This window comes from Cherax quadricarinatus, chromosome 16 (genome assembly GCF_038502225.1).
Source record: "Cherax quadricarinatus isolate ZL_2023a chromosome 16, ASM3850222v1, whole genome shotgun sequence".
In the NCBI taxonomy this organism is placed as follows: Eukaryota; Metazoa; Arthropoda; class Malacostraca; order Decapoda; family Parastacidae; genus Cherax; species Cherax quadricarinatus.
In genome coordinates, this window is record NC_091307.1 from 24,000,691 (window position 1) to 24,025,516 (window position 24,826).

Here is a 24,826-nt window from a genome sequence, read left to right on the forward strand (position 1 = left end):
ACCGCAGTCATCTACCTTCCTGGCAGTTTGGTCCACTTCCCACCGCAGTCATCTACCTTCCTGGCAGTTTGGTCCACTTCCCACCGCAGTCATCTACCTTCCTGGCAGTTTGGTCCACTTCCCACCGCAGTCATCTACCTTCCTGGCAGTTTGGTCCACTTCCCACCGCAGTCATCTACCTTCCTGGCAGTTTGGTCCACTTCCCACCGCAGTCATCTACCTACCTGGCAGTTTGGTCCACTTCCCACCGCAGTCATCTACCTTCCTGGCAGTTTGGTCCACTTCCCACCGCAGTCATCTACCTTCCTGGCAGTTTGGTCCACTTCCCACCGCAGTCATCTACCTACCTGGCAGTTTGGTCCACTTCCCACCGCAGTCATCTACCTACCTGGCAGTTTGGTCCACTTCCCACCGCAGTCATCTACCTTCCTGGCAGTTTGGTCCACTTCCCACCGCAGTCATCTACCTACCTGGCAGTTTGGTCCACTTCCCACCGCAGTCATCTACCTTCCTGGCAGTTTGGTCCACTTCCCACCGCAGTCATCTACCTTCCTGGCAGTTTGGTCCACTTCCCACCGCAGTCATCTACCTACCTGGCAGTTTGGTCCACTTCCCACCGCAGTCATCTACCTACCTGGCAGTTTGGTCCACTTCCCACCGCAGTCATCTACCTACCTGGCAGTTTGGTCCACTTCCCACCGCAGTCATCTACCTTCCTGGCAGTTTGGTCCACTTCCCACCGCAGTCATCTACCTTCCTGGCAGTTTGGTCCACTTCCCACCGCAGTCATCTACCTTCCTGGCAGTTTGGTCCACTTCCCACCGCAGTCATCTACCTACCTGGCAGTTTGGTCCACTTCCCACCGCAGTCATCTACCTTCCTGGCAGTTTGGTCCACTTCCCACCGCAGTCATCTACCTACCTGGCAGTTTGGTCCACTTCCCACCGCAGTCATCTATCTTCCTGGCAGTTTGGTCCACTTCCCACCGCAGTCATCTACCTACCTGGCAGTTTGGTCCACTTCCCACCGCAGTCATCTACCTTCCTGGCAGTTTGGTCCACTTCCCACCGCAGTCATCTACCTTCCTGGCAGTTTGGTCCACTTCCCACCGCAGTCATCTACCTTCCTGGCAGTTTGGTCCACTTCCCACCGCAGTCATCTACCTTCCTGGCAGTTTGGTCCACTTCCCACCGCAGTCATCTACCTTCCTGGCAGTTTGGTCCACTTCCCACCGCAGTCATCTACCTTCCTGGCAGTTTGGTCCACTTCCCACCGCAGTCATCTACCTTCCTGGCAGTTTGGTCCACTTCCCACCGCAGTCATCTACCTACCTGGCAGTTTGGTCCACTTCCCACCGCAGTCATCTACCTTCCTGGCAGTTTGGTCCACTTCCCACCGCAGTCATCTACCTTCCTGGCAGTTTGGTCCACTTCCCACCGCAGTCATCTACCTACCTGGCAGTTTGGTCCACTTCCCACCGCAGTCATCTACCTACCTGGCAGTTTGGTCCACTTCCCACCGCAGTCATCTACCTACCTGGCAGTTTGGTCCACTTCCCACCGCAGTCATCTACCTACCTGGCAGTTTGGTCCACTTCCCACCGCAGTCATCTACCTTCCTGGCAGTTTGGTCCACTTCCCACCGCAGTCATCTACCTACCTGGCAGTTTGGTCCACTTCCCACCGCAGTCATCTACCTTCCTGGCAGTTTGGTCCACTTCCCACCGCAGTCATCTACCTTCCTGGCAGTTTGGTCCACTTCTCACCGCAGTCATCTACCTTCCTGGCAGTTTGGTCCACTTCCCACCGCAGTCATCTACCTACCTGGCAGTTTGGTCCACTTCCCACCGCAGTCATCTACCTTCCTGGCAGTTTGGTCCACTTCCCACCGCAGTCATCTACCTTCCTGGCAGTTTGGTCCACTTCCCACCGCAGTCATCTACCTTCCTGGCAGTTTGGTCCACTTCCCACCGCAGTCATCTACCTACCTGGCAGTTTGGTCCACTTCCCACCGCAGTCATCTACCTTCCTGGCAGTTTGGTCCACTTCCCACCGCAGTCATCTACCTACCTGGCAGTTTGGTCCACTTCCCACCGCAGTCATCTACCTACCTGGCAGTTTGGTCCACTTCCCACCGCAGTCATCTACCTACCTGGCAGTTTGGTCCACTTCCCACCGCAGTCATCTACCTACCTGGCAGTTTGGTCCACTTCCCACCGCAGTCATCTACCTTCCTGGCAGTTTGGTCCACTTCCCACCGCAGTCATCTACCTACCTGGCAGTTTGGTCCACTTCCCACCGCAGTCATCTACCTTCCTGGCAGTTTGGTCCACTTCCCACCGCAGTCATCTACCTACCTGGCAGTTTGGTCCACTTCCCACCGCAGTCATCTACCTACCTGGCAGTTTGGTCCACTTCCCACCGCAGTCATCTACCTACCTGGCAGTTTGGTCCACTTCCCACCGCAGTCATCTACCTACCTGGCAGTTTGGTCCACTTCCCACCGCAGTCATCTACCTTCCTGGCAGTTTGGTCCACTTCCCACCGCAGTCATCTACCTACCTGGCAGTTTGGTCCACTTCCCACCGCAGTCATCTACCTACCTGGCAGTTTGGTCCACTTCCCACCGCAGTCATCTACCTTCCTGGCAGTTTGGTCCACTTCCCACCGCAGTCATCTACCTACCTGGCAGTTTGGTCCACTTCCCACCGCAGTCATCTACCTTCCTGGCAGTTTGGTCCACTTCCCACCGCAGTCATCTACCTTCCTGGCAGTTTGGTCCACTTCCCACCGCAGTCATCTACCTACCTGGCAGTTTGGTCCACTTCCCACCGCAGTCATCTACCTTCCTGGCAGTTTGGTCCACTTCCCACCGCAGTCATCTACCTTCCTGGCAGTTTGGTCCACTTCCCACCGCAGTCATCTACCTTCCTGGCAGTTTGGTCCACTTCCCACCGCAGTCATCTACCTTCCTGGCAGTTTGGTCCACTTCCCACCGCAGTCATCTACCTTCCTGGCAGTTTGGTCCACTTCCCACCGCAGTCATCTACCTACCTGGCAGTTTGGTCCACTTCCCACCGCAGTCATCTACCTTCCTGGCAGTTTGGTCCACTTCCCACCGCAGTCATCTACCTACCTGGCAGTTTGGTCCACTTCCCACCGCAGTCATCTACCTTCCTGGCAGTTTGGTCCACTTCCCACCGCAGTCATCTACCTTCCTGGCAGTTTGGTCCACTTCCCACCGCAGTCATCTACCTTCCTGGCAGTTTGGTCCACTTCCCACCGCAGTCATCTACCTTCCTGGCAGTTTGGTCCACTTCCCACCGCAGTCATCTACCTACCTGGCAGTTTGGTCCACTTCCCACCGCAGTCATCTACCTACCTGGCAGTTTGGTCCACTTCCCACCGCAGTCATCTACCTACCTGGCAGTTTGGTCCACTTCCCACCGCAGTCATCTACCTTCCTGGCAGTTTGGTCCACTTCCCACCGCAGTCATCTACCTACCTGGCAGTTTGGTCCACTTCCCACCGCAGTCATCTACCTTCCTGGCAGTTTGGTCCACTTCCCACCGCAGTCATCTACCTTCCTGGCAGTTTGGTCCACTTCCCACCGCAGTCATCTACCTACCTGGCAGTTTGGTCCACTTCCCACCGCAGTCATCTACCTTCCTGGCAGTTTGATCCACTTCCCACCGCAGTCATCTACCTTCCTGGCAGTTTGGTCCACTTCCCACCGCAGTCATCTACCTTCCTGGCAGTTTGGTCCACTTCCCACCGCAGTCATCTACCTTCCTGGCAGTTTGGTCCACTTCCCACCGCAGTCATCTACCTACCTGGCAGTTTGGTCCACTTCCCACCGCAGTCATCTACCTACCTGGCAGTTTGGTCCACTTCCCACCGCAGTCATCTACCTTCCTGGCAGTTTGGTCCACTTCCCACCGCAGTCATCTACCTTCCTGGCAGTTTGGTCCACTTCCCACCGCAGTCATCTACCTACCTGGCAGTTTGGTCCACTTCCCACCGCAGTCATCTACCTTCCTGGCAGTTTGGTCCACTTCCCACCGCAGTCATCTACCTTCCTGGTAGTTTGGTCCACTTCCCACCGCAGTCATCTACCTTCCTGGCAGTTTGGTCCACTTCCCACCGCAGTCATCTACCTACCTGGCAGTTTGGTCCACTTCCCACCGCAGTCATCTACCTTCCTGGCAGTTTGGTCCACTTCCCACCGCAGTCATCTACCTACCTGGCAGTTTGGTCCACTTCCCACCGCAGTCATCTACCTTCCTGGCAGTTTGGTCCACTTCCCACCGCAGTCATCTACCTACCTGGCAGTTTGGTCCACTTCCCACCGCAGTCATCTACCTTCCTGGCAGTTTGGTCCACTTCCCACCGCAGTCATCTACCTTCCTGGCAGTTTGGTCCACTTCCCACCGCAGTCATCTACCTTCCTGGCAGTTTGGTCCACTTCCCACCGCAGTCATCTACCTTCCTGGCAGTTTGGTCCACTTCCCACCGCAGTCATCTACCTTCCTGGCAGTTTGGTACACTTCCCACCGCAGTCATCTACCTACCTGGCAGTTTGGTCCACTTCCCACCGCAGTCATCTACCTTCCTGGCAGTTTGGTCCACTTCCCACCGCAGTCATCTACCTTCCTGGCAGTTTGGTCCACTTCCCACCGCAGTCATCTACCTTCCTGGCAGTTTGGTCCACTTCCCACCGCAGTCATCTACCTTCCTGGCAGTTTGGTCCACTTCCCACCGCAGTCATCTACCTTCCTGGCAGTTTGGTCCACTTCCCACCGCAGTCATCTACCTTCCTGGCAGTTTGGTCCACTTCCCACCGCAGTCATCTACCTTCCTGGCAGTTTGGTCCACTTCCCACCGCAGTCATCTACCTTCCTGGCAGTTTGGTCCACTTCCCACCGCAGTCATCTACCTTCCTGGCAGTTTGGTCCACTTCCCACCGCAGTCATCTACCTACCTGGCAGTTTGATCCACTTCCCACCGCAGTCATCTACCTTCCTGGCAGTTTGGTCCACTTCCCACCGCAGTCATCTACCTTCCTGGCAGTTTGGTCCACTTCCCACCGCAGTCATCTACCTTCCTGGCAGTTTGGTCCACTTCCCACCGCAGTCATCTACCTTCCTGGCAGTTTGGTCCACTTCCCACCGCAGTCATCTACCTACCTGGCAGTTTGGTCCACTTCCCACCGCAGTCATCTACCTTCCTGGCAGTTTGGTCCACTTCCCACCGCAGTCATCTACCTTCCTGGCAGTTTGGTCCACTTCCCACCGCAGTCATCTACCTTCCTGGCAGTTTGGTCCACTTCCCACCGCAGTCATCTACCTTCCTGGCAGTTTGGTCCACTTCCCACCGCAGTCATCTACCTACCTGGCAGTTTGGTCCACTTCCCACCGCAGTCATCTACCTTCCTGGCAGTTTGGTCCACTTCCCACCGCAGTCATCTACCTTCCTGGCAGTTTGGTCCACTTCCCACCGCAGTCATCTACCTTCCTGGCAGTTTGGTCCACTTCCCACCGCAGTCATCTACCTTCCTGGCAGTTTGGTCCACTTCCCACCGCAGTCATCTACCTTCCTGGCAGTTTGGTCCACTTCCCACCGCAGTCATCTACCTTCCTGGCAGTTTGGTACACTTCCCACCGCAGTCATCTACCTACCTGGCAGTTTGGTCCACTTCCCACCGCAGTCATCTACCTTCCTGGCAGTTTGGTCCACTTCCCACCGCAGTCATCTACCTTCCTGGCAGTTTGGTCCACTTCCCACCGCAGTCATCTACCTTCCTGGCAGTTTGGTCCACTTCCCACCGCAGTCATCTACCTTCCTGGCAGTTTGGTCCACTTCCCACCGCAGTCATCTACCTTCCTGGCAGTTTGGTCCACTTCCCACCGCAGTCATCTACCTTCCTGGCAGTTTGGTCCACTTCCCACCGCAGTCATCTACCTTCCTGGCAGTTTGGTCCACTTCCCACCGCAGTCATCTACCTTCCTGGCAGTTTGGTCCACTTCCCACCGCAGTCATCTACCTTCCTGGCAGTTTGGTCCACTTCCCACCGCAGTCATCTACCTTCCTGGCAGTTTGGTCCACTTCCCACCGCAGTCATCTACCTTCCTGGCAGTTTGGTCCACTTCCCACCGCAGTCATCTACCTACCTGGCAGTTTGATCCACTTCCCACCGCAGTCATCTACCTTCCTGGCAGTTTGGTCCACTTCCCACCGCAGTCATCTACCTTCCTGGCAGTTTGGTCCACTTCCCACCGCAGTCATCTACCTTCCTGGCAGTTTGGTCCACTTCCCACCGCAGTCATCTACCTTCCTGGCAGTTTGGTCCACTTCCCACCGCAGTCATCTACCTACCTGGCAGTTTGGTCCACTTCCCACCGCAGTCATCTACCTTCCTGGCAGTTTGGTCCACTTCCCACCGCAGTCATCTACCTTCCTGGCAGTTTGGTCCACTTCCCACCGCAGTCATCTACCTTCCTGGCAGTTTGGTCCACTTCCCACCGCAGTCATCTACCTTCCTGGCAGTTTGGTCCACTTCCCACCGCAGTCATCTACCTACCTGGCAGTTTGGTCCACTTCCCACCGCAGTCATCTACCTTCCTGGCAGTTTGGTCCACTTCCCACCGCAGTCATCTACCTTCCTGGCAGTTTGGTCCACTTCCCACCGCAGTCATCTACCTTCCTGGCAGTTTGGTCCACTTCCCACCGCAGTCATCTACCTTCCTGGCAGTTTGGTCCACTTCCCACCGCAGTCATCTACCTTCCTGGCAGTTTGGTCCACTTCCCACCGCAGTCATCTACCTTCCTGGCAGTTTGGTCCACTTCCCACCGCAGTCATCTACCTTCCTGGCAGTTTGGTCCACTTCCCACCGCAGTCATCTACCTACCTGGCAGTTTGGTCCACTTCCCACCGCAGTCATCTACCTACCTGGCAGTTTGGTCCACTTCCCACCGCAGTCATCTACCTACCTGGCAGTTTGGTCCACTTCCCACCGCAGTCATCTACCTACCTGGCAGTTTGGTCCACTTCCCACCGCAGTCATCTACCTTCCTGGCAGTTTGGTCCACTTCCCACCGCAGTCATCTACCTTCCTGGCAGTTTGGTCCACTTCCCACCGCAGTCATCTACCTTCCTGGCAGTTTGGTCCACTTCCCACCGCAGTCATCTACCTTCCTGGCAGTTTGGTCCACTTCCCACCGCAGTCATCTACCTTCCTGGCAGTTTGGTCCACTTCCCACCGCAGTCATCTACCTTCCTGGCAGTTTGGTCCACTTCCCACCGCAGTCATCTACCTTCCTGGCAGTTTGGTCCACTTCCCACCGCAGTCATCTACCTTCCTGGCAGTTTGGTCCACTTCCCACCGCAGTCATCTACCTTCCTGGCAGTTTGGTCCACTTCCCACCGCAGTCATCTACCTTCCTGGCAGTTTGGTCCACTTCCCACCGCAGTCATCTACCTTCCTGGCAGTTTGGTCCACTTCCCACCGCAGTCATCTACCTTCCTGGCAGTTTGGTCCACTTCCCACCGCAGTCATCTACCTTCCTGGCAGTTTGGTCCACTTCCCACCGAGTCCACATTCAGTACCGTCAGTTTTATCCTCGTAGGAAGGATTACTTTCTCGTATAAGGGATTAATTTCGTCACTTTTCTGTGTATGTTTTCCATTAATACACTTCAGTCATACCTCCCCTAATTCTACATCTTTCCAGAGAGAGTAGATTCATGGTCGTCAGTCTATCCTGGTAGGAAGAACTTCTGATATATGGGATCAACTTTGTCATGCTTCCCTCTCTGTTTTCCAGCACATTAATGTTCATTGTGTAATGTGGAGACCAGAGCTGGCCAGTATAATGTAAATGAAGTCCAACCAAGGTTATATAACACTGAAGACTTCATCAGGACTTCTTTTATACTTCTTGATGTGAAGTCAAGAATTATATTACCCATATTGCCAACACTTATACATTCTTTTTTTGGTTTTAGATTACTGCCAACCACAACTTCTAAGTCTTTCACATTCGGTTTGATTAAGATGTACAGTGAGCCTACTGTTGCTTGGTCACATGCCGGGTGTTTCCCAGTGTAAGAAGATGTGTCTCAAGGATTTTGCTATTCGGGAAGCTGCCCTGGTTCTGCTCTATGGTGTCTGTCGTGCCAGTGATCCCTAACTCCAGCCATTTACTAACGACACAACAACCTCAGCGAGTATTGCCAGACATCTAACTTAATTTAGGTATTGATCCCTTTACTCCCTCTCTCCCTCCCTCCACTCTCTCCCTCCCTCCACTCTCTCCCTCCCTCCCTCCCTCCCTCCACTCTCTCCCTCCCTCCCTCCCTCCACTCTCTCTCTACCTCCCTCCACTCCCTCCCTTCTTTCCCTCCATTAAAACCTTCATTAAAACCTTTCTGTTTTACTCCTTCACCATTTTGAAAAAAATGCACAAACACACACTGTAAGAACACTGCAAGAACACTGTAAGAACACTGTAAGAACACTGTAAGAACACTGTAAGAACACTGTAAGAACACTGTAAGAACACTGTAAGAACACTGTAAGAACACTGCAAGAACACTGTAAGAACAGACAAATTTAATATTCCCATTACTACTACTACTACTACTACTACTACTACTACTACTACTACTACTACTACTGCTACTACTACTACCCACCACCACCCACCACCACCACCACCACCGCCGCCACCACGCCACCACCGCCACCACCACCACCACCACCACCACCACCACCACCACCACCTGGCCTTCCACCACCACCACCACCACCACCACCACCACCACCACCACCACCACCGCCACCACCACCACCACCATCACCACCATTACGACCACCACCACCACCGCCACCACCGCCACTACTACCACCACACCACCACCACCACCACCACCACCACCACCACCACCACCACCACCACCGCCACCACTGCCACCACCACCTCCACCACCACCACCACCACCACCACCACCACCACCACCACCACCACCGCCACCACCACCACCACCACCACCGCCACCACCGCCACCACCACCACCACCACCACCACCGCCACCACCACCACCACCACCACCACCACCACCACCACCACCACCACCTCCACCACCACCACCTCCACCACCACCACCACCACCACCGCCACCACCACCACCACCACCACCACCACCACACCACCACCACCACCACCTGGCACCACCGCCACCACTCCACCACCACCACCACCACTGGCCACCACTGTTCCCCACCACCACCACCACCACCACCACCACCACCACCACCTGCCACCACCGCCACCACCACCACCACCACCACCACCACCACCACCACCACCACCGGCCACCACCGCCACCACCCCTCCACCACCACCACCACCGCCACCACCACCACCACCACCACCACCACCACCATCACCACCACCACCACCACCACCACCACCACCACCACACCTGCCACCACGACCTACCACCACCTACCACTACCACCAACACCAACCGCCACCACCACCACCTACTACCACCGCCACCTGCCACCACCACCACCACCACCACCACCACCACCACCCCACCACCACCACCACCACCGCCACCACCACCGCCACCACCACCACCGCCACCACCACCACCACCTGCCACCACCACCACCACCACCGCCGCCACCACCACCACCATTACACTCACCACCACCGCCACCACCACCACCACCACCACCCCCGCCACCAACACCACCGCCACCACCACTGCCACCACGCCACCACTACCACCACCACCACCACCTTACACCACCACCACCGCCACCACCACCACCACCTACCACCACCACCACTCCACCATTACGCCGCCACCACGACCACCACCACCACCACCACCACCACCACCACCACCACCACCACCGCCACCGCCACCACCACCACCACCACCACCACCACCCCACCACCACTGCCATGCTGCCTACCATACCACCACCTGCCGCCGCTGCCACCACCACCACCTACCACCTGCCACCACCGCCTACTACCTCACTACTACCACCACCTGCCACCACTACCACCACCTACCACCGCCACACCACCACTGCCACCACCACCACCACCACCACCACCACCACCACTGGGCCACCGCCACCACCACCACCACACCACCACCACCACCACCACCACCACCACCACCACCACCACCACCACCACCGCCACCACCACCACCACCACCACCGGCCTGCCACACCACCACCACCACCGCCACCTCACCACCACCACCACCACCACGCCACCACCACCACCACCACCACCACCACCACCACTGCCACCACCGCCACCACCACCACCACCACCGCCACCACCACCACCATCCACCTACCACTGATACCACCACCACCACCGCAACCACCACCACCACCACCACCTGCCACTCCCACCACCACCACCACCGCCACCACCACCACCACCACCACCTACCACCACCACCACGCCGCTGCCACCACCACCACCACCGCCACCACCACCACCACCACCACCACCACCACCACCACCACCACCACCGCCGCCACCACCACCACCACCACCGCCACCACCGCCACCACCACCTACCACCTGTCACTACCACCACCACCACCACCACCACTGCCACCACCACCACCGCCTGGCCGCCACCACCACCACCACCACCACCGCCTACCACCACCTACTACCACCACCACCACCACCACCACCACCACCGCCGCCTGCCGCAGCACCACCACCACCACCTCCACCACCATTGGCCGCCACCACCACCACCACCACCACCACCGCTGCCACCACCACCACCACCACCACCACCACCACCACCACCACCATCACCACCACCGCCACCGCCTGCCACCACCACCACCACCACCACCACCTCCACCACCACCAACATCACCACCACCACCACCACGGCCACCATCACCACCATTACCACCACCTACTACCACCACCAATACCACCACCACTGCCACCACGGCCACCATACCACCACCACTACCACCACCACCACCGCCACCACGGCCACTCACACCACCACTACCACCACCACCACCACCACCACCACTACCACCACCACCACCACCACCACCTACCTACCACCGGCTACCATCACACCTACCACCACCACCTTACCACCGCCACCACGGCCACTGCTACCATTACACTGGTCAACAACCAAAATGCTTCCGAGACCAGAGTAACAATTTCCAACTAATTTTAGTTGAATGATAATGAGTATGATGGTTGAAATTGTTTGTTAACTCTACGATATAGATGATCTATGTGTCACAACAGGTTGCAACAGGCTTGTGGCAGTGTGTTTCTTACCACACTCACAGTCTGACTGATCATCAGTATTGTTCCAGCAGTCATACAAGGTGGTTGTGATGTACAAATTTATATTTTGAGGTGAAAGGTGATTTTCTAAGCTAAACACTTTTTAAACTTATAATAAACATTGACTGAGCAAGCTATTATTATTATTATTATTATTATTATTATTATTATTATTATTATTATTATTATTATTATTATTAAATATTAGCCGGTATTCTCCCGGCCCGGGCCTTTTCCAAGTGGTGGCCCGGCCTTGGCTCCCTCTTTAGGGAGTGTCTGAGACCTAAGTCTCCCATGGGAGGAGCCACAAGTACCTCCTCATCTTTGGGACCAACTGTCCCCAGGCCTAGCCACAAGCTAGGCCTCTCTGGTCTGCCATCCCCGCCACAAGGGGGCTAATGGGAATGACAGTCTTATGAGCTAAAGGCTCGGGCTCAGGCACCTACCCTACCCTAGAAGGGTTAGGCATGGTGTCGATCGAGCAAGCTATTGATATACATGTGAAGCATATTATATTATATTAATGTTATTTTCCTACTGAATGATATAAATAAATACTTCAGCTTAGCTGTCATGCTCTGTATTATAATGATAAATTAATGAATAAATTTTTTGTTTATTTTTTAATTGTTTTCATCTTTCAGATGCCTCGTACTTGTGTGAATATGACAGACAACTCTGCTACGTTTGTGGTGAGGTGACCTTTGTATCACAGAAGTGCAGTGTCACTGTTATGGTTAGAAAGGCATATCACCTATATTTTGGATGCAAGATTGGTGACCAGGATCAGAACTGAGCTCCACACACCTGCTGCAACAATTGTTCTAGTAACCTTCACCAATGGTTGAACAGGAAGAGGAAAGGAATGTCTTTTGCTGTGTCAGTGACATGGCGGGAGCCAACACTTACAACAACAATTGTTGTTTCTGCATAGTACCTCCAGTACAAAAGGTCTTGTCAGAGAAAAAAAAGGGTCCATTGAATATCCAAATATTCCATCAGCTATTTGCCAAGTTTCACATGGAGAAGGTCTAACTGTTCCTGATGCAACAATTGCGGTATTCTTCGAGTCAGATGAAGAAAGTGGTGAAGAGGAAGAACAGAAGGATAACAGTGCTGGATTACAGAGTGACAGAAACTTTGATGAAGCACACTCCTCTAAGCAACATCTCATAACAAAAGGGGAACTCCATGACCTTGTCAGGGATCTGCAAATATCAAAAAATAAGGCAGAGTTGCTAGGCTCTCGTCTTCAGCAGTGGAATCTCCTAGCAGCTGATGTGAACATTTCAAAACCTCATCAAGGCTTACAAGAACATGGGATGCAACATGTCACTTAAAATCCACTTTTTGGACTCACATTTAGACTTTTTTCCAGCGAACTGTAAGGCAGTTAGTGACGAATATGGTGAAAGGTTTCACCAAGATATTTCGTACATGGAAAAATGGCACCAGGGCAAATGGGGCACAAGAATGTTTACAGACTGTTGCTGGACGTTGACAAGAGATGATTCTTCAGCCCACTATAAGCGTCAAGCAACAAGACAGAGAGAAGGTACGGATTAGAGTTTAAAACATACTGATACATATTGTACGTTATAATCAAATAATCAAACATTACATGTCTCGTATAACCAATAAGTATTTTTCAAGGTGATATTTGGATTCAGGACATGAAAATGTACAAGAATTAACTAATCTCATTTAAGAAACATACAACTTTTCAAAAATTGTTGACCAGTGTTACCACCACTACTACTACTACTACTATTACTACAACTACTACTACAACTACTACTACTATCACTACTACTACTAGTACCACCACTACTACTACTACTACACACAGAACTGAATCTGTGCTCTCCTTTCTTGGACCGATCATGAATGGCTTCCACTACGCCCTTAGGTCCTGCATGACCCTCACGGGGTCCTGCATGACCCTCACGGGGTCATGCAGGACCCTCACGGGGTCATGCATGACCCTCACGGGGTCATGCAGGACCTCCCTCATGAATGTAATAATACTAATAATCTTTATTTCCACAAGTACCTGATGCAACTTATACAGACCATAGCTCACAACAGTGACATACTTGGTACAAAACAACACACTAATTACTGGAACACAGGTTGAGCTGGCAGACTTCAGCAGTGTCAGCCTGAGCTGGCAGACTTCAGTAGTGTCAGCCTGATCTGGCAGACTTCAGTAGTGTCAGCCTGAGCTGGCAAACTTCAGTAGTGTCAGCCTGAGCTGGCAGACTTCAGTAGTGTCAGCCTGATCTGGCAGACTTCAGGAGTGTCAGCCTGAGCTGGCAGACTTCAGTAGTGTCAGCCTGATCTGGCAGACTTCAGTAGTGTCAGCCTGAGCTGGCAAACTTCAGTAGTGTCAGCCTGAGCTGGCAGACTTCAGTAGTGTCAGCCTGAGCTGGCAAACTTCAGCAGTGTCAGCCTGAGCTGGCAGACTTCAGTAGTGTCAGCCTGAGCTGGCAGACTTCAGTAGTGTCAGCCTGAGCTGGAAAACTTCAGTAGTCTCAGCCTGGGCTGGCAAACTCTAGTAGTGTCAGTCTGAGCTGACAGACTTCAGCAGTGTCAGCCTGAGCTGGCAGACTTCAGTAGTGTCAGCCTGAGCTGGCAGACTTCAGTAGTGTCAGCCTGAGCTGGAAAACTTCAGTAGTCTCAGCCTGGGCTGGCAAACTTCAGTAGTGTCAGTCTGAGCTGACAGACTTCAGCAGTGTCAGCCTGAGCTGGCAAACTTCAGTAGTGTCAGCCTGGGCTGGCAGACTTCAGTAGTGTCAGCCTGAGCTGGCAGAATTCAGTAGTGTCAGCCTGAGCTGGCAAACTTCAGTAGTGTCAGCCAGAGCTTGCAGACTTCAGTAGTGTCAGCCTGAACTGGCAGACTTCAGTAGTGTCAGCCTGAGCTGGCAAACTTCAGTAGTGTCAGCCTGAGCTGGCAAACTTCAGTAGTGTCAGCCTGAGCTGGCAGACTTCAGTAGTGTCAGCCTGAGCTGGCAGACTTCAGTAGTGTCAGCCTGAGCTGGCAAACTTCAGTAGTGTCAGCCTGAGCTGGCAAACTTCAGTAGTGTCAGCCTGAGCTGGCAGACTTCAGTAGTGTCAGCCTGAGCTGGCAGACTTCAGTAGTGTCAGCCTGAGCTGGCAAACTTCAGTAGTGTCAGCCTGAGCTGGCAGACTTCAGTAGTGTCAGCCTGGGCTGGCAGACTTCAGCAGTGTCAGCCTGAGCTGGCAAACTTCAGTAGTGTCAGCCTGGGCTGGCAGACTTCAGTAGTGTCAGCCTGAGCTGGCAGAATTCAGTAGTGTCAGCCTGAGCTGGCAAACTTCAGTAGTGTCAGCCAGAGCTTGCAGACTTCAGTAGTGTCAGCCTGAGCTTGCAAACTTCAGTACTGTCAGCCTGTGCTGGCAGACTTCAGTAGTGTCAGCCTGAACTGGCAGACTTCAGTAGTGTCAGCCTGAGCTGGAAAACTTCAGTAGTGTCAGCCTGTGCTGGCAAACTTCAGTAGTGTCAGTCTGGGCTGGCAAACTTCAGTAGTGTCAGCCTGAGCTGGCAGACTTCAGTAGTGTCAGCCTGAGCTTGCAAACTTCAGTACTGTCAGCCTGTGCTGGCAGACTTCTGTAGAGTCAGCCTGAGCTGGCAGACTTCAGTAGTGTCAGCCTGAGCTGGCAAATTTCAGTAGTGTCAGCCTGAGCAGGCAGACTTCAGCAGTGTCAGCCTGAGCAGGCAGACTACAGCAGTGTCAGCCTGAGCTGGCAGACTTCAGTAGTGTCAGCCTGAGCTGACAAACTTCAGCAGTGTCAGCCTGAGCTGGCAGACTTCAGCAGTGTCAGCCTGAGCAGGCAGACTACAGCAGTGTCAGCCTGAGCTGGCAGACTTCAGTAGTGTCAGCCTGAGCTGGCAAACTTCAGTAGTGTCAGCCTGAGCTGACAAACTTCAGCAGTGTCAGCCTGAGCTGGCAGACTTCAGAAGTGTCACCCTGAGCTGGCAAACTTCAGTAGTGTCAGCCTGAGCTGGCAAATTTCATTAGTGTCAGCCTGAGCTGGCAAACTTCAGTAGTGTCAGCCTGAGCTGGCAAACTTCAATAGTGTCAGCCTGAGCTGGCAAACTTCAGTAGTGTCAGCCTGAGCTGGCAAACTTCAGTAGTGTCAGCCTGAGCTGGCAAACTTCAGTAGTGTCAGCCTGAGCTGGCAAACTTCAGTAGTGTCAGCCTGAGCTGGCAAACTTCATTAGTGTCAGCCTGAGCTGGCAAACTTCATTAGTGTCAGCCTGAGCTGGCAAACTTCAATAGTGTCAGCCTGAGCTGGCAAACTTCAGTAGTGTCAGCCTGGGCTGGCAGACTTCAGTAGTGTCAGCCTGAGCTGGCAAACTTCAGTAGTGTCAGCCTGAGCTGGCAAACTTCAGTAGTGTCAGCCTGGGCTGGCAGACTTCAGTAGTGTCAGCCTGAGCTGGCAGACTTCAGTAGTGTCAGCCTGGGCTGGCAGACTTCAGTAGTGTCAGCCTGAGCTGGCAGACTTCAGTAGTGTCAGCCTGAGCTGGCAGACTTCAGTAATGTCAGCCTGAGCTGGCAAACTTCAGTAGTGTCAGCCTGAGCTGGCAAACTTCAGTAGTGTCAGCTTGAGCTAGAAAACTTCAGCAGTGTCAGCCTGAGCTGGCAAACTTCAGCAGTGTCAGCCTGAGCTGGAAAACTTCAGTAGTGTCAGCCTGGGCTGGCAAACTTCAGTAGTGTCAGCCTGTGCTGGCAAACTTCAATAGTGTCAGCCTGAGCTGGCAAACTTCAGTAGTGTCAGCCTGAGCTGGCAAACTTCAGTAGTGTCAGCCTGTGTTGGCAAACTTCAGTAGTGTCAGCCTGAGCTGGCAAACTTCAGTAGTGTCAGCCTGAGCTGGCAGACTTTAGTAGTGTCAGCCTGAGCTGGCAAACTTCAGTAGTGTCAGCCTGAGCTGGCAAACTTCAGTAGTGTCAGCCTGAGCTGACAAACTTCAGCAGTGTCAGCCTGAGCTGGCAGACTTCAGAAGTGTCACCCTGAGCTGGCAAACTTCAGTAGTGTCAGCCTGAGCTGGCAAATTTCATTAGTGTCAGCCTGAGCTGGCAAACTTCAGTAGTGTCAGCCTGAGCTGGCAAACTTCAATAGTGTCAGCCTGAGCTGGCAAACTTCAGTAGTGTCAGCCTGAGCTGGCAAACTTCAGTAGTGTCAGCCTGAGCTGGCAAACTTCAGTAGTGTCAGCCTGAGCTGGCAAACTTCAGTAGTGTCAGCCTGAGCTGGCAAACTTCATTAGTGTCAGCCTGAGCTGGCAAACTTCATTAGTGTCAGCCTGAGCTGGCAAACTTCAATAGTGTCAGCCTGAGCTGGCAAACTTCAGTAGTGTCAGCCTGGGCTGGCAGACTTCAGTAGTGTCAGCCTGAGCTGGCAAACTTCAGTAGTGTCAGCCTGAGCTGGCAAACTTCAGTAGTGTCAGCCTGGGCTGGCAGACTTCAGTAGTGTCAGCCTGAGCTGGCAGACTTCAGTAGTGTCAGCCTGGGCTGGCAGACTTCAGTAGTGTCAGCCTGAGCTGGCAGACTTCAGTAGTGATCAGCCTGAGCTGGCAGACTTCAGTAATGTCAGCCTGAGCTGGCAAACTTCAGTAGTGTCAGCCTGAGCTGGCAAACTTCAGTAGTGTCAGCCTGAGCTGGCAAACTTCAGTAGTGTCAGCTTGAGCTAGAAAACTTCAGCAGTGTCAGCCTGAGCTGGCAAACTTCAGCAGTGTCAGCCTGAGCTGGCAAACTTCAGTAGTGTCAGCCTGAGCTGGCAGACTTCAGTAGTGTCAGCCTGGGCTGGCAAACTTCAGTAGTGTCAGCCTGTGCTGGCAAACTTCAATAGTGTCAGCCTGAGCTGGCAAACTTCAGTAGTGTCAGCCTGAGCTGGCAAACTTCAGTAGTGTCAGCCTGTGTTGGCAAACTTCAGTAGTGTCAGCCTGAGCTGGCAAACTTCAGTAGTGTCAGCCTGAGCTGGCAGACTTTAGTAGTGTCAGCCTGAGCTGGCAAACTTCAGTAGTGTCAGCCTGAGCTGGCAAACTTCAGTAGTGTCAGCCTGAGCTGGCAAACTTCAGTAGTGTCAGCCTGAGCTGGCAGGCTTCAGTAGTGTGAGCCTGAGCTGGAAAACTTCAGTAGTGTCAGTCTGAGCTGGCAAACTTCACTAGTGTCAGCCTGAGCTGGCAGACTTCAGTAGTGTCAGCCTGAGCTGGCAGGCTTCAGTAGTGTCAGCCTGAGCTGGCAAACTTCAGTAGTGTCAGCCTGAGCTGGCAGACTTCAGTAGTGTCAGCCTGAGCTGGCAGACTTCAGTAGTGTCAGCCTGAGCTGGCAGACTTCAGTAGTGTCAGCCTGAGCTGGCAGACTTCAGTAGTGTCAGCCTGAGCTGGCAGACTTCAGTAGTGTCAGCCTGAGCTGGCAGGCTTCAGTAGTGTCAGCCTGAGCTGGCAGACTTCAGTAGTGTCAGCCTGAGCTGGCAGACTTCAGTAGTGTCAGCCTGAGCTGGCAAACTTCAGTAGTGTCAGCCTGAGCTGGCAGACTTCAGTAGTGTCAGCCTGAGCTGGCAGACTTCAGTAGTGTCAGCCTGAGCTGGCAAACTTCAGTAGTGTCAGCCTGAGCTGGCAGACTTCAGTAGTGTCAGCCTGAGCTGGCAAACTTCAGTAGTGTCAGCCTGAGCTGGCAGACTTCAGTAGTGTCAGCCTGAGCTGGCAGACTTCAGTAGTGTCAGCCTGAGCTGGCAGACTTCAGTAGTGTCAGCCTGAGCTGGCAGACTTCAGTAGTGTCAGCCTGAGCTGGCAGACTTCAGTAGTGTCAGCCTGAGCTGGCAGGCTTCAGTAGTGTCAGCCTGAGCTGGCAGACTTCAGTAATGTCAGCCTGAGCTGGCAGGCTTCAGTAGTGTCAGCCTGAGCTGGCAGGCTTCAGTAGTGTCAGCCTGAGCTGGCAGGCTTCAGTAGTGTCAGCGGTTGGAACAGTGTTGCAAGTCTAAGGAGCAGTGTTGCCAGGTTTCACTTAGTAAGGCTAGTATAGTAAGGCTAGTGTCAGGCTGGTTCACAGGAGAAGCGCTAAACCAGCCTGGGTCATCCAACACTATCTTACAGCCTCGATCCTCCCTACTGGAATGTCCACACACACACACACACACACACACACACACACACACACACACACACACACACACACACACACACACACACACACACACACACACACACACACACACACATATACCGAGCCAGGAGCTCGGACTCGACCCCCGCAACCTCAACTAGGTGAGTACACATACACATGCACTTACATATACACATCATGTGTGCACCGTGACCTGGTGGCTAAAGTTATCGTTTCACACGGCGAGGTGCCGGGTTCGATTCCCAGCTAGGGTAGAAACACGGGGAGTGTTCCCTTACACTGGGAGTTAGTCGACTGGTGTGGATCGCATCCTGGGGCAAAACTGACCTATTTTGCGGGAAATGCTCTGCATAACAAAGGGCTTTCTGTATAATAGTATGTCACTGATGTCAGCTAACACTGTATACCTTGTATATGTACTTCTAGTAAATAAAGATATATATATATATATATATATATATATATATATATATATATATATATATATATATATATATATATATATATATATATATATATTGATCGGGTGATCCTGGTGGAGAGTTTTCTTATATATTATGGAGGATGACATAAGGTCAGAGGAGTGGGAGACATATAAGGTCAGAGGTGAGACACATAAGGTCAAGGCTGACACATCCTCCTCCTCACAGTCAACTCTGACATTTAATCTGAAATTCCTGAAATCAAAATCTGGGATTTAGTCTTCCCAGAATTTTTAGCAATTTTTTCTTATATCTGAAATGTATATTTTGAGTAAGCGAGTATAAGGGAGGAAGGTCCCCCTCTTATAAGGGAGGAAGGTCCCCCCTTATAAGGGAGGAAGGTCCCCCTCTTATAAGGGAGGAAGGTCCCCCTCTTATAAGGGAGGAAGGTCCCCCTCTTATAAGGGAGGAAGGTCCCCCTCTTATAAGGGAGGAAGGTCCCCCTCTTATAAGGGAGGAAGGTCCCCCTCTTATAAGGGAGGAAGGTGCCCCACTTATAAGGGACGAAGGTCCCCCTCTTATAAGGGAGGAAGGTCCCCCTCTTATAAGGGAGGAAGGTCCCCCTCTTATAAGGGAGGAAGGTCCCCCTCTTATAAGGGAGGAAGGTCCCCCTCTTATAAGGGAGGAAGGTCCCCCTCTTATAAGGGAGGAAGGTCCCCCTCTTATAAGGGAGGAAGGTCCCCCTCTTATAAGGGAGGAAGGTCCCCTCTTATAAGGGAGGAAGGTTCCCCCTCTTATAAGGGAGGAAGGTTCCCCCTCTTATAAGGGAGGAAGGTCCCCCTCTTATAAGGGAGGAAGGTCCCCCTCTTATAAGGGAGGAAGGTCCCCCTCTTATAAGGGAGGAAGGTCCCCCTCTTATAAGGGAGGAAGGTGCCCCACTTATAAGGGACGAAGGTCCCCCTCTTATAAGGGAGGAAGGTCCCCCTCTTATAAGGGAGGAAGGTCCCCCTCTTATAAGGGAGGAAGGTTCCCCCTCTTATAAGGGAGGAAGGTCCCCCTCTTATAAGGGAGAAAGGTCCCCCTCTTATAAGGGAGGAAGATCCCCCTCTTATAAGGGAGGAAGGTCCCCCTCTTACAAGGGAGGAAGGTCCCCCTCTTATAAGGGAGAAAGGTCCCCTCTTATAAGGGAGGAAGGTCCCCCTCTTATAAGGGAGGAAGGTCCCCCTCTTATAAGGGAGAAAGGTCCCCTCTTATAAGGGAGGAAGGTCCCCGCTCTTATAAGGGAGGAAGGTCTCCTCTTACAAGGGAGGAAGGTCCCCCTCTTGTAAGGGAGGAAGGTTCCCCTCTTATAAAGGAGGAAGGTCACCCTCTTATAAGAGAGGAAGGTCCCCTCTTATAAGGGAGGAAGGTCCCCTCTTATAAGGGAGAAAGGTAAGGGAGAAAGGTCCCCTCTTTCAAGGGAGAAAGATCCCCTCTTATAAGGGAGAAAGGTCCCTCTCTTATAAGGGAGGAAGGTCCTCTCTTATAAGGGAGAAAGGTCCCCCCTCTAATAAGGGAGGAAGGTCCCCCCTTATAAGGGAGAAAGGTCCCCCTCTTATAAAGGAGAAAGGTCCCCCTCTTATAAGAGAGGAAGGTCCCCTCTAATAAGGGAGAAAGATCCCCTCTTATAAGGGAGAAAGGTCCCCTCTTATAAGGGAGAAAGTTCCTCTCTAATAAGGGAGAAAGGTCCCCTCTTATAAGGGAGAAAAGTCCCCTCTTATAAGGGAGAAAGGTCTCTCTCTTATAAGGGAGAAACGTCCCCTCTTATAAGGGAGAAAGGTCCCCTCTTATCAGGGAGAAAGGTCCCCTCTTATAAGGGAGAAAATTCCCATCTTATAAGGGAGAAAAGTCCCCTCTTATAAGGGAGAAAGGTCCCCTCTTATAAAGGAGAAAGGTCCCCCTCTTATAAGGGAGGAAGGCCCCCTCTTATAAGGGAGAAAAGTCCCCTCTTATAAGGGAGAAAGGTCAACTCTTATAAAGGAGAAAGGTCACCCTCTTATAAGGGCGAAAAGTCCCCTCTTATAAGGGAGAAAGGTCCCCCTCTTATAAGAGAGAAAGGTCTCCTCTTATAAAGGAGAAAGGTCCCCCTCTTATAAGGGAGGAAGTCCCCGTCTTATAAGGGAGAAAGGTCCCTCCCTTATAAGGGAGAAAGGTCCCCTCTTATAAATGAGGAAGGTCCCCCTCTAATAAGGGAGGAAGGCCCCCTCTTTTAAGGGAGAAAGGTCCCCCTCTTATAAGGGAGAAAGGTCCTCTCTTATAAGGGAGAAAGGTTCCCTCTTATAAGGGAGAAAGGTCCCCTCTTATAAGGGAGAAAGGTCTCCCTCTTGTAAGGGAGAAAGGTCCCCTCTTATAAGGGAGAAAGGTTCCCTCTTATAAGGGAGAAAGGTCTCCCTCTTACAAGGGAGAAAGGTCCCCTCTTATAAGGGAGAAAGGTCCCCCTATTATAAAGGAGAAAAGTCCCCTCTTATAAGGGAGAAAGGTTCCCTCTTATAAGGGAGAAAGGTCCCCTCTTATAAGGGAGAAAGGTCCCTCTCTTATAAGGGAGAAAGGTCCCCCTCTTACAAGGGAGAAAGGTCCCCTCTTATAAGAGAGAAAGGTCCCCCTCTTATAAGGGAGAAAGGTCCCCCTCTTGTAAGGGAGAAAGGTCTCCCTCTTATAAGGGAGAAAGGTTCACTCTTATAAGGGAGAAGGGTCCCCTCTTATAAGGGAGAAAGGTCTCCCTCTTATAAGGGAGAAAGTTCCCCTCTTATAAGCAAGGAAGGTCCCCCTCTTATAAGAGAAAGAGGTCCCCTCTTATAAGAGAAAAAGGTCCCCTCTTATAAGGGAGAAAGGTCCCCCTCTTATAAGGGAGGAAGGTCCCCCTCTTATAAGGGAGAAAGGTTCCCCCTCTTATAAGGGAGGAAGGTCCCCCTATTATAAGGGAGGAAGGTTCCCTTCTTATAAGGGAGGAAGGTCCCCTCTTATAAGGGAGGAAGGTTCCACTATTATAATGGAGGAAGGTCCCCCCTCTCATAAGGGAGGAAGGTCCCCCCTCTTATAAGGGAGAAAGGTCTTCTCTTATAAGGGAGGAAGGTCCCTCTCTTATAAGGGAGAAAGGTCCCCTCTTATAAGGGAGGGGGTTCCCCTCTTATAAGGGAGAAAGGTCCCCTCTTATAAGGGAGAAATGTCCCCTCTTATAAGGGAGGAAGGTCCCCCTCTTATAAGGGAGAAAGGTCCCCTCTTACAAGGGAGGAAGGTCCCTCTTATAAGGGAGGAAGGTCTTCTCTTATAAGGGAGGAAGGTCCCCTCTTATAAGGGAGGAAGGTCCCCCTCTTATAAGGGAGAAAGTTCTTCTCTTATAAGGGAGGAAGATCCCCTTCTTATAAGGGAGAAAGGTCTTCTCTTATAAGCAAGGAATATCCCCCTCTTATAAGGGAGAAAGGTCTTCTCTTATAAGGGAGAAAGGTCTTCTCTTATAAGGGAGGAAGGTCCCCTCTTATAAGGGAGGAAGGTCCCCCTCTTATAAGGGAGAAAGATCTTCTTTTATAAGGGAGGAAGGTCCCCCTCTTATAACTGTAAGGGAGAATACTCCCTCTTATAACGATAAGTGAGAAAACTCTTTCTTATAACTGTAAGGGAGAGCATTCCTTCTTATAACTGTAAGGGAGAAAACTCCCTCATGCAACTGTAAGGGAGAAATTTGCCTCCTATAACTGTAAATGAGAAAACTCCCTCTCATAACTGTAAAGGGGAAAGCTCCCTCTTATAACTGTAAGGGGGAAAGCTCCCTCATAACAGTAAAGGAGAAAACTCCCTCTTATAACTGTAAGGGAGAACACTTCTTTTATAACTGTAAGGGAGAACACTCCTCTTATAACTGTATGGTAGAACACTCCTCTTATAACTGTAAGGGAGAACACTCTTCTTGTAACTGTAAGGGAGAACACTCCTCTTATAACTGTATGGTAGAACACTCCTCTTATAACTGTAAGGGAGAACACTCTTCTTGTAACTGAAAGGGAAAACACTTCTGTTATAACTGTAAGGGAGAACACTCCTTTTATAACTGTAAGGGAGAACACTTCTGTTATAACTGTAAGGGAGAACACTCCTCTTATAACTGTAAGGGAGAACACTCTTCTTATAACTGTAAGGGAGAACACTCTTCTTATAACTGTAAGGGAGAACACTCTTCTTATAACTGTAAGGGAGAACACTCTTCTTGTAACTGTAAGGGAGAACGCTCCTCTTTTAACTGTAAGGGAGAACACTCTTCTTATAACTGTAAGGGAGAACACTCTTCTTATAACTGTAAGGGAGAACACTCTTCTTGTAACTGTAAGGGAGAACACTCCTCTTTTAAATGTAAGGGAGAACACTCTTCTTATAACTGTAAGGGAGAACACTCCTCTTATAACTGTAAGGGAGAACACTCTTCTTGTAACTGTAAGGGAGAACACTCCTCTTTTAACTGTAAGGGAGAACACTCTTCTTATAACTGTAAGGGAGAACACTCTTCTTATAACTGTAAGGGAGAACACTCTTCTTATAACTGTAAGGGAGAACACTCTTCTTATAACTGTAAGGGAGAACACTATTCTTATAACTGTAAGGGAGAACACTCCTCTTATAACTGTATGGTAGAACACTCTTCTTATAACTGTAAGGGAGAACACTCCTCTTATAACTGTAAGGGAGAACACTCCACTTATAACTGTAAGGGAGAACACTCCTCTTATAACTGTAAGGGAGAACACCCCTCTTATAATTGTAAGGGAGAACACTCCTCTTATAACTGTAAGGGAGAACACTTCTGTTATAACTGTAAGGGAGAACACTCCTCTTATAACTGTAAGGGAGAACACTCCTTTTATAACTGTAAGGGAGAACACTCCTCTTATAACTGCAAGGGAGAACACTTCTGTTATATCTGTAAGGGAGAACACTCCTCTTATAACTGTAAAGGAGAACACTTTTCTTGTAACTGTAAGGGAGAACACTCCTCTTATAACTGTATGGTAGAACACTCCTCTTATAACTGTAAGGGAGAACACTTCTGTTATAACTGTAAGGGAGAACACTCCTTTTATAAATGTAAGGGCGAACACTTCTGTTATAGCTGTAAGGGAGAACACTCTTATAACTGTAAGGGAGAACATTCTTCTTGTAACTGTAAGGGAGAACACTCTTCTTTTAACTGTAAGGGAGAACACTCCTCTTATAACTGTAAGGGAGAACACTCCTCTTATAACTGTAAGGGGGAACACTCCTCTTATAACTGCAAGGGAGAACACTCCTCTTTTGACTGTAAGGGAGAACACTCCTCTTATAACTGTAAGGTAGAACACTCCTCTTATAACTGTAAGGGAGAACACTCCTCTTATAACTGTAAGGGAGAATACTTCTGTTATAACTGTAAGGGAGAAGACTCTTCTTATAACTGTAAGGGAGAACGCTCCTCTTATAACTGTATAGTAGACCACTCCTCTTATAACTGTAAGGGAGAACACTCCTTTTATAACTGTAAGGGAGAACACTCCTCTTATAACTGTAAGGGAGAACACTCCTCTTATAACTGTAAGGGAGAACACTCCTCTTATAACTGTAAGGGAGAATACTTCTGTTATAACTGTAAGGGAGAACACTCCTCTTATAACTGTAAGGGAGAACGCTCCTCTTATAACTGTATGGTAGAACACTCCTCTTATAACTGTAAGGGAGAACACTCCTCTTATAACTGTAAGGGAGAACACTCCTCTTATAACTGTAAGGGAGAACACCCTTCTTATAACTGTAAGGGAGAACACTCCTCTTATAACTGTAAGGGAGAACACTCCTCTTATAACTGTAAGGGAGAACACTTCTGT